The following is a 16097-nucleotide window of genomic DNA, read 5'->3' on the forward strand; positions in this document are numbered from 1 at the left end:
TAGGGCCAATTTAGAGTGTCCAATCCACCTACAGCATGTCTTTGGGATGTGGGAGGAAACCGGAGCACCCGGAGGAAATCCACATGACCACAGGGAAGACATGCAGATTCTGCACAGAAGGCACCCCAGCCGAGGATCGAACTGGAGAACCTCTTACTGTGAGGCGACAACACTAATCGCTGCACCACCATGACCGCCCTTCTCTGGAGTGTTGTACAAACTGAGTATTGTACTACAAGCAACTTTCCTTGTTTTGACTTGAATTTTCGATTTTGTTAGCTGACCTGAATTATGCAGTTCTGTTATTGCAGTGCAGCATTGTATTTCCTGTTTAGCTTTTACATGACCCTAGCTGATATTTAACCATAAAGTCTGCTAGTCTTTACTGGTTTTCCTTATGTTCATCACAGTGGAGTTTTATATTTTAATGTGAAACTGCTAGGACTGTAACTAGCTTTTATCTGTGTTATTTATAGATTTGTTTTTAGCTCTTAGTTTTATTGACAAACAATTTTAGAAGCAGCAACTTGGTCCTCCATACATAGATTCCTTTTCCAGGTCCAGAACAAGCTTTACTAGGACCATTCTCTAGGGTCTCGGGACTTTTTTCTTCCTCTTCCTCCATATATGTTCCTAAGCTTTGTTAATCTTCCCAAATACCTTACGCTGCTGCAACATCAGTCCAGTGTTGAACATAGTACATTTGTGTAAGTAAACTTAACATAGCAGTAAATGTTTTAATAAATCACTGTCGCAGTATCCGTCCCATTCCCCATCCCCTTTGTTTTGTTTTTTTGTTTTTTTACGTATTGCCAAGGTGTGACTGTATACCCAGAAATGTGTGTGTGTGTATTTATATATATATATATATATATATATATATATATATATATATATATATATATATATAAATATATATCGTTACATCTTTCAGCATCTGATATTTAAAGGCTATAGCCTCCCTTCTTGAGGCTAGAAAGCCTTGAACCTTTTGGCCCCAAAGAGCCTATATAGTAGTAGTAATAATAATGATGATAATAAATGATAACAATGACAATAATGATGACTGATGATGATAATCATAATGACATTTGGCAACCAGTTAAGTGTGCTAGACACAGTCCCTTTTCAGAGGCAAGCCAGGAACAACGTCTAGTTAAGTTTCATAGTATAGTACTAGGCTATCTGCCCTGGGGCATTTGTAAGCCTAGCCATAGTGATGTGGCTTTTGCCACCCCATGAAATGGTACAAAAATGTACAGAATAAATTTAGAATACTGTGCCTCTGTCTAGTAGTGACACAATGAAGGTCCCCTTATATAATAGAATTAGTTTACTGTGCCCCTGTCTAGCAGTGACACAGATGTGACCCCTGGGGTAAACTTACGATCTCCCATCCACTCATCAAGATTTCTCTTGAAGAGAGTCAGTGAGGGGCTCTGCCTAATACGAACTGGGATCTTGTTCCAAAGCATGGGAAGCCTCTGGGTTATGAATCTATCCCTCCAGCATGTCCTATTCATACTTGTGCCGAGGTTTAAGTCTTTAGCTCTCGTGGTCCTGATGGACTTGGTTTTTTTGAGGTGGAGCATGTCCATCAGATCCTGATTGGCATGGCCTTGTACGTCAGGCAGAGATCACCTCTGAGCAGGCGGTATGCTACTGAATAGAGCTGAAGTTTCTTTAGTCTGGCAGAATAAGACATATGTTGGAGACCCTTGATCCTCTTGGTGAGGTACTTTTGTGGTCTCTCCAGTTGTTGCAAATGCCGGGTGAGGTACATACCAAATGGGGCATTGTACTCAATCATGGGGCTGATTAGGGAGGAATATAGGGGTACAATGACATCCTTGGATCTGGATGTGAATCCCTTCATGATGAGGTGTGCAAGGTAGAATGTTTTTCTAACCACTTTGGCAACGTGGGTATCAAATGAGAGGTCGCTGTCGACATGGGTCCCTAGGTCTCTGATTACTTTTTCCATACTCAGTGGGTTGCTGTCTATGTGATAATTTGTGGGTACTTTGTTTTTCCCAAAGGGGATGACTATACATTTTTTGGCATTTAGTTTAAGGCCGTGACTCCGGCACCAGTTGTCCGTTTCTGTGAGGCCTTTTTGTAGGATGTGTGTGTCTGCTGGTGTATCGACTATGGCGCCTAGTTTGCAGTCATCTGCGAACTTTGTCAGCCACAGCCCTCCCGTGTTTGCTTTAACATCTGAGAAATAAATGCCGAACAAGAGGGGTCCCAGGACAGATCCCTGTGGGACACCACTTGTGACTGGCTTTGAGTCTGACATTACTCCAGCGATTTTAACTTTATGGGTTCTGTCCTTTAGCCAGTTTGCAACCCATCTAGTGACATAAGGGTTTACTTTTAAGCTGTTGAGCTTATCTATGATGCCTGAGTGGGGTATTGTGTCGAAGGCCTTAGCCAAGTCCAGGTATGCTGTATGGAGTGCTTTGCCCTCGTCAATGGCTCTAGTGACTGTTTCGAAAAAGTCAACCAAGTTTAAAAGGCAGGATCTGCCCTTTACAAAGCCGAACTGGGTGGGGTCAAGTGTCTGTAGGTCCCCTATGTCTCTGTTTATGAGTTTCATAATGATTCTTTCCATAGCTTTGCAGACCAGGCTGGTTAAGCTTATGGGGCGGTAGTTTCCAGGGTCTGTAGAGGCACCCCCCTTGTGGAGTGGGACCACTGTTGCTGTACGCCAGTGTTCAGGTACATATCCCGAAGTAAGGCTAAGGTTAAATAGCATTTTTATGTGTGGGTTTAGCTCCTCTTGGAGTTCACGTAGCACGCAACCCGGGATACCGTCAGGTCCCATTGATGCTGTGTTTTTGCTTTGTTTAGGGCGGTTCTCACTTGGACATCTGAGATGACAGGGAGATTACATTCAGCTGGGATAAGTATTTCTTCTTTTGGGGGTGAAGGAGGGGAGAAAATTGCACTGAACCTGTCAGCCAGAATGTTGGCAATATCTGTGGGTTCAGTGTATTTTTTATTGTTGTGAACCAACTCTGAGCATATCTGAGGGTTTCCACCCAGGTTTCTAACATAGCTGAAAAAGGCTTTGTGGTTATCTTTAGTGTCCTTAGTGATTTTTCTCTCAAAGTTGGCCTTGGATGTTTTTATGAGAGAATGTAGTTTTTTGCTAATGTTGATCAGAGATGTCTTCCCTTCATGGGATTTTGCTCTGACGTGCAGTAGCTTCCTTCTTTTGTTATATAATTTGTTTATGGCTGAGGTCCACCAGACAGGACGCTTACCTTTGGTGGAGAGGGACTTGGATTTGTTTGGGATTGCATGATCCATGCATTCTTGGAGATGTCCATAGAAAGCATTTGTGAAGGATTCGGCATTGTGGGATGTGGTATCCACTGGCACAGTGGGCTTAAAGGATACCATCTCAGTCTTAAGAAGAGTGAAGTCTGCTTTTGAGAAGTTTTTCACTGTGGTCTTTTGTGCTGGGGTGGAGGTGGGATATGTATATCCAGGGTGATTAGTTTGTGGTCAGATCTCACTAGTGAGGGGTATACTTCCGGTGTGGAGCATTTTGTCCCAATGTTTGTGATGATCAGGTCTAGTATATTATCTCCCCTAGTGGGAGAGGTGACTAATTGTTCCAGTGCATTTGAATTTATGAATTCCAGGAACCTTTGGGCTAGGGTATTAGGGCTAGAATAATGTACCCAATCTATGTTTGGGTAGTTGAAGTCTCCCAGTATGATGGTATTTTGTGATACATTCATATCCTTCAATGTCTTCAGGAAGGCTGAGTGGAGTTCTTGAGATTGGGAGGGTGGTCTGTAACATGCTACCAGTTGTATAGCAGTTTTGCCTATGGTTAGTTGCACCTGAATGGTCTCTGATGCTTCATGTGTTGCTACTAACCTGGAGGTGTGGGTGTCCTTGATGAATATGGACACTCCCCCTCCCTTTGTGGTTCGGCCCGGGTTTTAGGGCCGAAAAGCATGATACGAGGTATAGCCTGGTAGCGCTGGGGTGCTCTCAGGAGCCTTGAACCAGGTTTCAGTTACTGCACAGACATCGATGTTCTCCATGCTAAGGAGTGCATCAAGTGCCTGCATCGTGAGATTTAGACTTCTGGCGTTGAGCAGCATTACCCTTAGTTTTTTACCATTATTGTTTTCTAAGGAGGTGGGTTTGTCTTTTGAGCCTTGCCTAAAAAAGGCACTATGGGGGTGGCAAGAGCCTTAGCCAATATCCGGAAGCCCAGTGGTGACAGGTGTAAGCCATCCCTTGCGAAGCAGCATGGCTTGTCCAACATGTCATCCCAGGCAGACAGACATTGGATCCCCTTAGAATGACACCAGTACTTGAGCCAATTGTTAAAGCTGATCATCTTGTCTTTGTATTGTGGTATCATTCTTGGTGAGGGCAAGATGCTGCTCAGGGTCAGGGTCATACCAGCCTGGGCTACATAATCGGAGAGCTCCTCTATGTCTCTTTTCATGTAGTCCAGGGAGGTACGTCTCAGGTCATTCACACCAGCATGGACAATGACGGAGTCATATTTGTACTTGCTTTGGAGTGACTTGAGTGCGTGTGTTATGTGGCGGATCCTAGCTCCCGATAGACAGCTCACAGTCACCTTCTCCTTGTTCAGCCTGGTCAGCGGGACATCAGTGTGTCTGACTATAGAGTCACCTATTACTAGTGTATCAGGCAAGGTGTTTGGCCTTAAGGGCTGTGATTGGTTGACACACTGATTCATTGAAGTATGTGTTGCATGTGTTTTGTTTTGAGGTGGTGGATTTTTGGGTGTCTGCTTTGGGAGCCTCTGTTGTTTTGGTAAGTTTTTTATTAGAGCCTCCGAGTATGTCTTTGTGTATTTATGTGTTTGGTTTGCAGTTGTGGTAGGTCTATGTGGGACTGGGATTGTTGTGTGTGTGGTTGCCATCTCCTCCTGTCTGGTCATGCCAGCCCTGAGTTGAGAGAGTTCAGCCTCCAGTTTGGCTATATAGTTGCATCTCTCACATGTATTTGTGTTTGTTGGGAGGAGGAGAGGTTTGTCTGTGTACATGAGACAATTGTAGCATTGTCTCAAGATACCCAGATTGACCAGCTGAACTGGAGTCGACGCCAGTAATCTACCACTCGACATGCTAGAACAGTATAAGGGAGTGCTGTACCTTTAAGGGAAGTGGATATTCACAGGGGTGGTAAGTAGATGTAGTGCTTTACTTAGTACGAGAGTGCTTACTTAGTAGAGAAGTATTGAGAACAAGTGCTAGGCTTATAATATAGTAAGTAGTCTGGTTATACTAAGAGTAGAGCTTCCTTAAGGGAAAATTTGAATAGCAGACTTGGCGGAGCCAGAAAAAGTTTAACCTTCTTTAACCGCTGCTATGCTACTGGCATAAAGCCGTGCAAACGCGGATTTTAAACAGTGAACTACAAAAGAGCTAGAAATGGTCCAAAACAACCAATTACTACAGCTTCTTGTGCTGAGGTCACTTCCTACAGGGACAGGTAGGCTGCTCAAGGCTCCCCACTCCCACTGGTGAGCAAAGAAACTTCCTTCTATCCAAGTAAGGTAATGGACAACACAGGAACTACACCACAGCCCCAGAATACAGCAATGGCTGTAAACTGGTCTAAACTAGTCGAGGAGAGGCGGGAAAACAAGGATTATTTTTTTGTTTTTTTGTTTTTTTGGTAGAAACACACAGAAAATGCAGAGACAGTGATAAATTAGTTACACAGGCTAGCACACTTTAGTGGGCAGTCTCCACAGTTAAATTAAGCAAACAAACAAACAAACTTTCGATCAAATTCGACTAAAATGTAACTTTAAGTGCAGATTTTAAAATAATGCAGCAAATAGTTAAAAAACAGTTCAAGCTAGTTCAGGGTAAGCTACAGAAGCTATTCCAAGTGAAAAAAAGCAAATATACTTAAATCCAGAAAGTAGTCGCTTTTCTGAGTTCCCTGCTGCTAGGACCACTCTGCAGAACCACGAGGAGCTTGTCTGAGCAGTATAGCCAGAAAAAAATGCCCAGAGGCGGATTTTAAACAGTGAACTACAAAAGAGCTAGAAATGGTCCAAAACAACCAATTACTACAGCTTCTTGTGCTGAGGTCACTTCCTACAGGGACAGGTAGGCTGCTCAAGGCTCCCCACTCCCACTGGTGAGCAAAGAAACTTCCTTCTATCCAAGTAAGGTAATGGACAACACAGGAACTACACCACAGCCCAGAATACAGCAATGGCTGTAAACTGGTCTAAACTAGTCGAGGAGAGGCGGGAAAACAAGTATTATTTTTTTGTTTTTTGTTTTTTTTGGTAGAAACACACAGAAAATGCAGAGACAGTGATAAATTAGTTACACAGGCTAGCACACTTTAGTGGGCAGCCTCCACAGTTAAATTAAGCAAACAAAGAAACAAACTTTCGATCAAATTCGACTAAAATGTAACTTTAAGTGCAGATTTTAAAATAATGCAGCAAACAGCTAAAATCAGTTCAAGCTAGTTCAGGGTAAGCTACAGAAGCTATTCCAAGTGAAAAAAAGCAAATATACTTAAATCCAGAAAGTAGTCGCTTTTCTGAGTTCCCTGCTGCTAGGACCACTCTGCAGAACCACGAGGAGCTTGTCTGAAGTGACTTGCTCATGATCATACAGTAGGCAAATGTGGACTAAGGGAATCAGACCTTATACCACAAGAACTACAGCTTACAGCCTTAATCCTATGAACCAACTGCTTGAGCCACTGGCAGTTAGAGCATGTGGAAGGTGCCCTGAAGCTTTTAAAGCTGACCAGTGGTCATATCCTGGGTAGGCTATAACCCAGGTCTAGCTTAATCTTCTACAGCAGTGATCTATCTATTAGAACATCTGCTGTCATGGTAAGTTTGCTTACACAGCTGTGTATTTGCTTTCTTGTATATTTCTGAATGTAAGCAACATAGCAAATGATACTTGGCTATTAGATACTTTCCAAATGTTTGAATAAACCAGAATGAGATATTAAATCAAGTATACCTTTACTGCAGAGATTTCCAGTTAGTCCAACTTGCTGTAGGCAGACATTTGACTAGAAGGGCGATGTTCAAGCATATCACATCTATGCTGATTGATAACCTAAGCCTATACTTAAAGCTGCAGATGTTCCACCAGGGTCTTCATAATTCGTTGTTTTAAATGCAGTAGAATTAGTTGGAGATTGGAGTTCTGCATCTGAATTTAGTTCAGATGTTCATGTGGGAAACCAACACTTTTTTACCTCCTAGCTACACAGACAAACTCTAGGTTTCTTTTTATGTCCTTCTGGTAATGAGAAATTATTCCCTTGGGAGTCCTGTGATTTCTTCATTGGCTCAATTTAAACTGGTTAGTTTTTGAGGATTTGAATGTACAATGAATACGAGGATCTTACTAAAGAATTATCATCTGTAATGCAATGATGTTGTTTTGTCTGTGCTATTTCCTCTGTGAATCAGTGTGAAAAAAGGACATTGATTGGAACTGCATTTTCAAATGGGTATGATTTACCTCATACCTGGTGTGATGGAAACGCTTCCTTGATCTGGGCACCACTTCTTCTACTTCATTAGAAGAATCACATGATCTTGGGCCATTCAAATGTGAGTTTTTATCTGCAATAGTTAATGAACAAATTCTTTTGCTCAATCACCTGCTGTATGGAGCAGAATATGGATGATTATTTCTAGTTGATGTTGGCCTGTAATGCTATCAGAACTTTGAACCCTTTTGCTCAACGTCATATATGCCCTGTCTGGGACACATTAATTCTGGTATGACCAGATGCATCCCAGTCTGTGAGGAGGTAGGGGTAAAGGATGGAATACCACTAGAGAAGAAAAATTAAGTTTGATAAACACACTGGTTCAGTTGCCATTAGACAAGTTGCCAGTGGACACTGATGTAAAAACAAAAGTAAAGACGCCCTCAGGTTGACTGACACCCTACTTGTTATTTGTAGTTTCTTCATATAAAAGTTTTGGCTCCAGTACCATTATACAACTGCATCTCTCTCACACTGTGTCATTTTAAGTAATAGGTGCTTGTCCATTAACATGAGGCAATTTATACATTGTTTCAAGATGCCTATTTCAATCAAGCTGGCTAAAGAGACTGGTGGGAAGTGTACATCTTATTCCAGGTTCCTAATAAAGTGGGCTGAATTGGGAGTAGCATCTGTAAGGTCTGGAGTTGATCACAGGAGGAGCTGTCTGTCTGGTAGTGGATACAGTACTGGTCTCAACACAGCTGTACGCAGCTCAAAATGAATGATCCAAAACTACTTTTCTCACCAGAAGCAAAGGAGTACATTAAATCCAAGCTGCTTCCTGAGACATAGTATTAACCCAGATGTTGCTGGGTTTCAGTACACTAGCTATAATATTCTCTTGTTAGATACCCTGGATAGAGCTTACAGCAGTTGGATACAACAACCAAGCTGTAGAAAGGTTCTGAAGTTCTCAAAAAAAAAAATTCAACCACACCATTCATTGAAGTCCCTCACACACTGCCCACTCTGAGACCAACAGGAATAAATGCCCCTCTGTTGCTTCTCTCACCCGAAGCAAAGTAGTAGCATAATCCCAAACTGGCTCCTAAGAAGCAATTTTCAGGCTTTTCAGTGATAGGTGATTTTTAGGAAGGTTAGGAAATGTCCCTCTGCTCCTTTCCTAATTAGGAGCAAAAGAGAAGCACTTTTCCCTGACAAGCAGGTCTTAGGGTCTCCAGAGATGGGTAGTCTACTCCTAGATATTACAGATTTTAAAAGTAAGATGGAAAAAATGAATACTATGACTACTGTAGTAGTATGCAGTAAGTGAGGAATGATTTGAAAAAATGGCTAATTCAAGCTTTTATGAACCTAAAAAAGGGAGGGACTTCCCATTCAGATATTTCAGTGCCCAGCAGAATGAGCAGATGAAACTGGGAGGATCTTCTAAAGACAAATTTACAGTACGGATGGGCAGCATAAAAGTCATCAAAAATCCAGTTTTATGCACTCACACCAGCTGTAGTACCACAGCATTTGCAACTAAATACAAATGCAGCTAAATAAGAAATCCTATTTATTTGCTGTGCCCACTAATTAGCTAAATTTAATTTATTTTCATTGAGTGAATAGAAATGGATGTTTTTCTAATTGACCCATGCCAGGAACACTAACATTACAAAGAGAAAAGTTAAACAAAAACAAAATTTAAAGTGACACAAACTGCGATATAATAAGAGAAAAAGTAGTGGAATTATCTCAACCTTAAATGGAGAAATCCAAAATCTATTGCAGTTGTACACCAGCAATAATCTCTCAGCATTTGCAGTTAATAAAAATGTAGCTCAATAAGAAATCCTGTTTCATGAACTTCCAAGATGGCGGCAGACTAACAGTTAGATTTCAGCTCTCCCGGTGTGAAAACAGAAACTCAAGATAGAGCCAGTAAACTTGTATTATGGGGTACATTTCAGTAACTGGCTAGTAAGTGTACTGCCTGGATGCCAGCAAAAAGAAATTCAGAGAACCTGAAAGAAAATCCATCACAAAAGGTAAGGAAAAAAACACTGACTGAGAAGAATACTGCAGCTGTTCGTCACAAAGCAGTGCAAGCTCTAGCTTTGGTGCAAGACATGACTTCCAGTAACGTAGAGGAAAAACAAGTCAAATGTACTTGGAGCTGATTTAAATAAACAAAACAGTGCGGGAGTACATCAACTCAAATAACAAAAGGCTGGGAAAATGGAAGAAGCTTGAAACAAATATTCAGATGAGATGATAATACTGCAAAGGTTAGAGATTAAAATGAAGAAAAAGCTGGATGAATGAGACTGCTGAAGAAGAGATGTTTAAAAAAATAATAGAATTAGAGGACAAAACATATAGGGAAACCTTGGCTTTTCTGCTGTACCAGAGGAGCTGGAAGGAATAGATTGTATTAATTTTATGAAAGCACAAATAAGCAACTGGACTTGTATACCTTACAGTTGTTGTTAATTGAAAAGACACATTGAATGTATGCTCCAAACCTGGCATTGAGAAAACAGCCTAGACCTTTACTAATAAAGATGCAATCCTACCAGCAGAAGGAGTTGATTCTGACAAAAATGTGGCATAAGGACAAAGCACTAAATGTGGGAGACAGCAATGTGTTTTGCCGAAAATGATTGCTCACTGTACACCAGGCTGAAGAGGAGTAAATTTATTCCATCAATCAGGGTATTTCAAGAAGCAGGTGTGAGATTCAAACTGCTGTAACCAGCTATCTTCAGAATATTCTTTCCTGAAGGGACAGAATCATTTTTGATGCAGAACATGCTGAGGAGGAAATACAAAAGTTTGTCCAACAAAAATTGAGCTTTGAAACAGAAGGTGATTCTGTGTCTTGTTCTTCTCATAATAAAGACCACATAGATACTGTGCCAGTGAAACATTTTCTAATGTTTCAATGGAAGATGCCTGAGAGACCGGAAAAAAGCAGAAGAGTTTACTCAAAGATCCAAGAGGACATTGGAAATGAAGCAGAGACTGGATTTGATAGATGGAGGTAAACAGGAATAAAACCAGCAACTTGGAAATTGACAAATCAGTGTGGGATTACAGAATATTGATTATATTTGTGAAACATGACAGAAAAAGAAAACCTGGAAATTTTGGACTTTTTTGACTTTGTTAAACTTGTAGGGGACTCCAAAACATATGCTTGGAAGAAAAGTAAAATAAAATTTTGTTTTTAACAGCAGTAGTTTTATAATGCATGATATAATCTGCATGCTATAAAGTAAAGTTTTCTCAGTTATTTTCAAGTGTAATGGGGATACTAAAGTAAACAAGTGCCCCTGTTTTTTTATTCCTTCTGTCTTTCTCCTTGTTCAGTTTTAAGAAATGTAGGTGCTGCAATGTAAAAAAAAAAGTCTGGTCAAAAGAGCACGATACAAGAAAAATTAATGTGCCTTTTCTCATTCTTGCATACAAGAATAACTGGATTAAGGCCCTTGGCTTGATCTAGTAACACATTTTAAGAGAAAGCAAATAAATAAAAAAGAACATTGAATGTAATACAGCTTTCCTCCAGAAAATATGTCATTGTAGAAGCAACTCTATCTTATTCATATCTCCATGGAGACAATCTGATAAAGAGCAATACAAACAGAATACTTCTTTCAATGGCTTGGAGATAATATTTTCTGAAAGCATTCAAGTGTCTTTCCAGTCTTGGAGAGCAACAAAGATAAGACAAAAACAAACAGCACATAGAAGAGGCACAGGCCGTACCAAGTATCTTCGCATGGATAACATTCCTTTTAAGTTAACCCATGTCTATGAGTGTGGCTGTCAGTTTGGGAAAGTTCTTCTTCTTAAGAGGGGAAAACTTCAGTATTTGAAGATGTACATAGTTTTGTGTGTTAGTATTAAGTTAATAGAGTTTAGAGGTATATATATATATATATATATATATATATATATATATATATATATATATATATATATATATATATATATATACATATATATATATATATATATATATATATATATATATTCTTTTTGAGGGCTTTCAGTAAAACAAAAGTTTTGTAAGATGTGACATTGAGTCAAATTGATATGAAAGGAAACAAATGTATAAAAGATCAACCTGCCAAACATTAGTGCATGATTGTAACACAAAAGCTAGAACTACATACATAAAAAAGCTGTTACACACAAAAGGTGGGAATGATAACTTTTTAACATAATGACGCTTTCTGTATTATTTTTAAATGCAAATAATTTCACAGATATATACAAAAAAGAGAGAGGAGTGAACTGTATTTAAAAATGTAGAGTGCAGATAGCTATGCTACAGGAGACACATTTGTAAAGAAATGAACATATGAATTTGGTAAAGGTTTTTGGGGAAGGTTATTCAGTGGAATACCTGGGACAAAGGAAAAGAGGAGTACTTATTAATTGGAAGAGGAGCTCTAGTAGTGATAGAAGAGGATAAAAAAGATAGTGGTAGATTTGTAGTACTAAGGGGCTACTGGCAAGGGAGGAGGAGTACACTGGCATGTATTTATATTCCACCTAAAGCTGCTTTAATGGAGCTTAAGAAAATTCTGGGAGAAATCGGCTTTCAGCAGGGAATATTACTTGCATATGGGGTCTGGAATTTGATTTGCAGCAGTGAAGATTTGTTTGGGGTGCCCAAAAGGGAAAATATAACAAAGGGGGTGGATTTTTGAAGAAATTTATGAATTTACATATTATTCCCCGTGATGCAAAAACTGTGTTAGGCTAGACAGAACTTCATAGGAACATGCAGCTTTTCAGCGCTTCTGTGGATCCCTAGTGATATCTGCATTACTTACTGTACTTATTTCCTTGTTTCACTTGAATGAAAGTTTACTGTTTGTCGTTTTTGCATTTAAGTTACTTGTAGCACATTGCATTTAAGTTACCTGGCACTTGCTCACTAAAGCAATTATATAAGTCAGCACTAAAAAATTAAAAGCACTACACCCTCACAAACTCCCCTTGAGTACCTTGTTCCCCATTGGCCCTTTTTTTTCAATTATAAAGGAATTCCCAATACTATTCTAGCATGTCCAAAGGTCAGTTGTCAATCTCATCTCCGGTCCAGCTGGTGAATCTGGGAATCTTGAGGCAATGTTACAACTGCCACATGTACACAGACAACCCTCTCCTCCTCCCAACAAATTCCAACACATGTGAGAGATGCAACCATATAGCCAAACTAGAGGCTAAGCTCTCTCAACTCAGTGCTGGCGTAACCAGTCAGGAGGAAAAGGAAACCACACTCACTACAATTCCAGTCTCACATAGACCTACCACGACAGCAAACCAAACACATAAACACACAAAAATATACTCGGAGGCTCTAAATAAAAATCTGCCTAAGCAGCAGAGACCTCCAAAGCAGACACCCAAGCAACCGCTACCCCATAACAAAACACGTGCAACACATAGCTCACAAAGCCAGTGTGCCAAACAGTCACAGCCCTTAAGGCTAAACAACACACCTGATACACTTATAATAGGTGACTCTATCGTCAGGCACACTGACGTCCCGCTCACCAGGCTGAACAAGGAGAAGGTCACGGTGAGCTGCCTGTCGGGCGCTAGGATCCACCACATAACACAAGCACTCAGGTCACTCAAAGGCAAGTACAAATATGACTCAGTCATTGTCCATGCTGGTGTGAATGACCTGAGACGTACCTCCCTGGACTACATGAAAAGAGACATAGAGGAGCTCTCTGAGCATGTAGCCCAGGCCGGTATGACCCTGACCTTGTAGCATCTTACCCTCACCAAGAATGATGCCACAATATGAAGGCAAGATGACCAATTTCAACAATTGGCTTAAGTATTGGTGTCATTCAAAGGGGATCCAATGCCTGTCAGCCTGGAATGACATGCTCGACAAGCCACGATGCTTCGCTAGGGACGGCTTGCACCTATCACCCCTGGGCTTTCGGATATTGGCAAAGGCTCTTGCTACCCCCATAGTGCCTTTTTTAGGCAAGGCTCAAAAGACAAACCCACCTCCATAGGTATCACAAGGGATAAGAAACTGAGTAGTGCTACTCAACACCAGAAGTCTAAACCTCAAGATGCATGCACTCGAAACTCTCCTTAGCATGGAGAACATTGATATCTGTGCAGTAACAGAAACCTGGTTCAAGGCTCCCGAGAGCACCCCCAGCACTACCAGGTTATACCTCATACCATGCTTTTCGGCCCCAAAACTTGGACCGAACCACAAAAGGAGGGAGAGTATCAATATTCGTCAAAGATACCCACACCTCCAGGTTGGTGGCACAGCACGAAGCATCGGAGACTATTCATGTGCAACTAACAGTGGGTAAAACTGCCTTCCAGTTTATAGCCTGCTACAGACCACCCTCCCAAACCCAGGAACTCCACTCGGCCTTCCTGAGAACACTGGAAAATATGAAGGTCTCTCCAAACACCATTATATTGGGCGACTTCAACTACCCAAACATAGACTGGGAGCATTACTCTAGCTCCAACACCCTAGCCCAAAGGTTCCTAGAATTTATAAACTCAAATGCTGTGGAACAACTTGTTACCACTCCCACAAGAGGGGAAAACATACTGGACCTGTTCATCACCAACATGGGGACTCTATGCTCCAGACCAGAAGTGTATCCCTCACTGGTAAGATCAGACCATAAACTAATCTCACTGGATATTCACATCCCGACCCCACCCCCTGCCCAGAAAACCACAGTGAAAAACTTCTCTAAAGCAAATTTCACACTCCTCAAAGCCGAGGTGGAATCCTTCAAAGCCCCGGGCCTGTGGAAAATACGCCCAGACCGCAGAATCCTTTATAAACGCATTCTATGAACACCTTCAGGAATGCATGGATCATGCAATCCCAAATAAAACCAAGACCCAATCCTCCAAAGGCAGACATCCTGTCTGGTGGACCCCAGCCATAAACAAACTATACAATAGAAGGAGGAAGCTACTACATGATAGAGCAAAATCCCAAAAAGGGAAGGCATCTCTGATCAGTATTAGCAAAAAACTACAGGCACTCATAAAATCGTCTAAGGCCAGCTTTGAGAGAAAAATTGCACAGGACACTAAGGATAATCTCAAGGCTTTCTTTAGTTATGTTAGGAACCTGGGTGGGAATTCCCAGATATGCTCAAAATTAGTCCAAAATGACAAAAATACACGAACCCACAGACATTGCCAACATCCCAGCTGACAGGTTCAGCGCAAACTTCTCCCCTCCCACCAAAAGGGCAAATATCTATCCCAGCAGAGTGCTGCCCCTGACATCTCAGATGCTCAGGTAAGAGCCGCCCTCTCCAAAGCAAAAAACACAGCATCAGTGGGACCAGACGGTGTCCCGGGCTGCGTCCTACATGAACTCCAAGAAGAGCTAAACCCAAACATAAAACTACTGTTCAATCTCAGCCTTACTACAGGGTATGTACCCAAAGAGTGGCGTACAGCAACGGTGGTCCCTCTCCACAAAGGTGGTGCCTCAACGGATCCTGGAAACTATCGCCCCATAAGCCTGACTAGCTTGGTCTGCAAAGCTATGGAAAGGATCGTCATGGACCTTATAAATAAAGATATTGGGACCTACAGACACTGGATTCTACCCAGTTCGGCTTTGTTAAGGGCAGATCCTGCCTCTTAAACCTGGTCAATTTCTTTGAAACAGTCACCAAGGCCATTGTCTAGGGGAAGGTGGTCCACACAGCCTACCTGGACCTCGCAAAAGCCTTCAATACAATACCCCACTCGGGCATTATAGATGAGCTCACCATCTTAAATATAAACCCCTATGTCACTAGATGGGTTGCAAACTGGCTCAAGGACAGAACCCACATGGTTAGAATTGCTGTAGCCATGGCAGACTCCAAACCATTTACAAGTGGCGTCCCACAAGGCTCAGTCCTGGGACCTCTCTTGTTCGGTATATATTTCTCAGAGGTACAGGCCAACACGGAAGGACTGTGGCTGACCAAGTTCGCAGATGACTGCAAACTGGGCGCCATAATCGACTCTCCATTCGACACAAGCATCCTCCAAAAGGGCCTCATAGAAACAGACAACTGGTGCCAGAGCCATGGCCTCAAGCTAAACATCAAAAAGTGTATAGTCATCCCCTTTGGCAAAAACAAAGTGCCCACAGATTACCACATAAGTGGTAATCCATTAAGTACGGAAGAAGTAATTAGGGACCTGGGGACTCAAGTTGATAGCATTCTCTCATTTGACAACCACGTGGCCAAAGTGGTTAGAAAAACATTTTATATAGCCCACCTAATCATGAAGAGATTCACATCTAGATCAAGGGAGGTCATCGTGCCTCTTTACTCATCCCTCATCAGGCCCATAATTGAGTACAATGCCCCTTTTGGGATGTACCTTACCAGACACCTGCAGCAACTGGAAAGACCCCAAAAGTACCTCACCAAGAGGATCAAAGGGCTCAAACAGATGCCATATGCTGCCCGGTTAAAGAAACTCCAGCTCTACTCAGTGGCATACCGCCTGCTCAGAGGCGATCTGTGCCTGATGTATAAAGCCATGTCCAACCCGGA

At 41.6% G+C, this 16097-nt stretch overlaps 1 protein-coding gene across 2 annotated transcripts in view; it reads left to right on the top strand.

Moving 5' to 3' along the window:
* LOC122793200 (FSD1-like protein) overlaps window positions 1-16097 on the top strand; it is a 913201-nt gene that overhangs the window by 793797 nt on the left and 103307 nt on the right. The gene's annotated exons all lie outside the window — the stretch shown is intronic.

Source organism: Protopterus annectens, chromosome 2.part0 (genome assembly GCF_019279795.1).
Source record: "Protopterus annectens isolate FY-2018-M chromosome 2.part0, PAN1.0, whole genome shotgun sequence".
Lineage (NCBI taxonomy): Eukaryota > Metazoa > Chordata > Ceratodontiformes > Protopteridae > Protopterus > Protopterus annectens.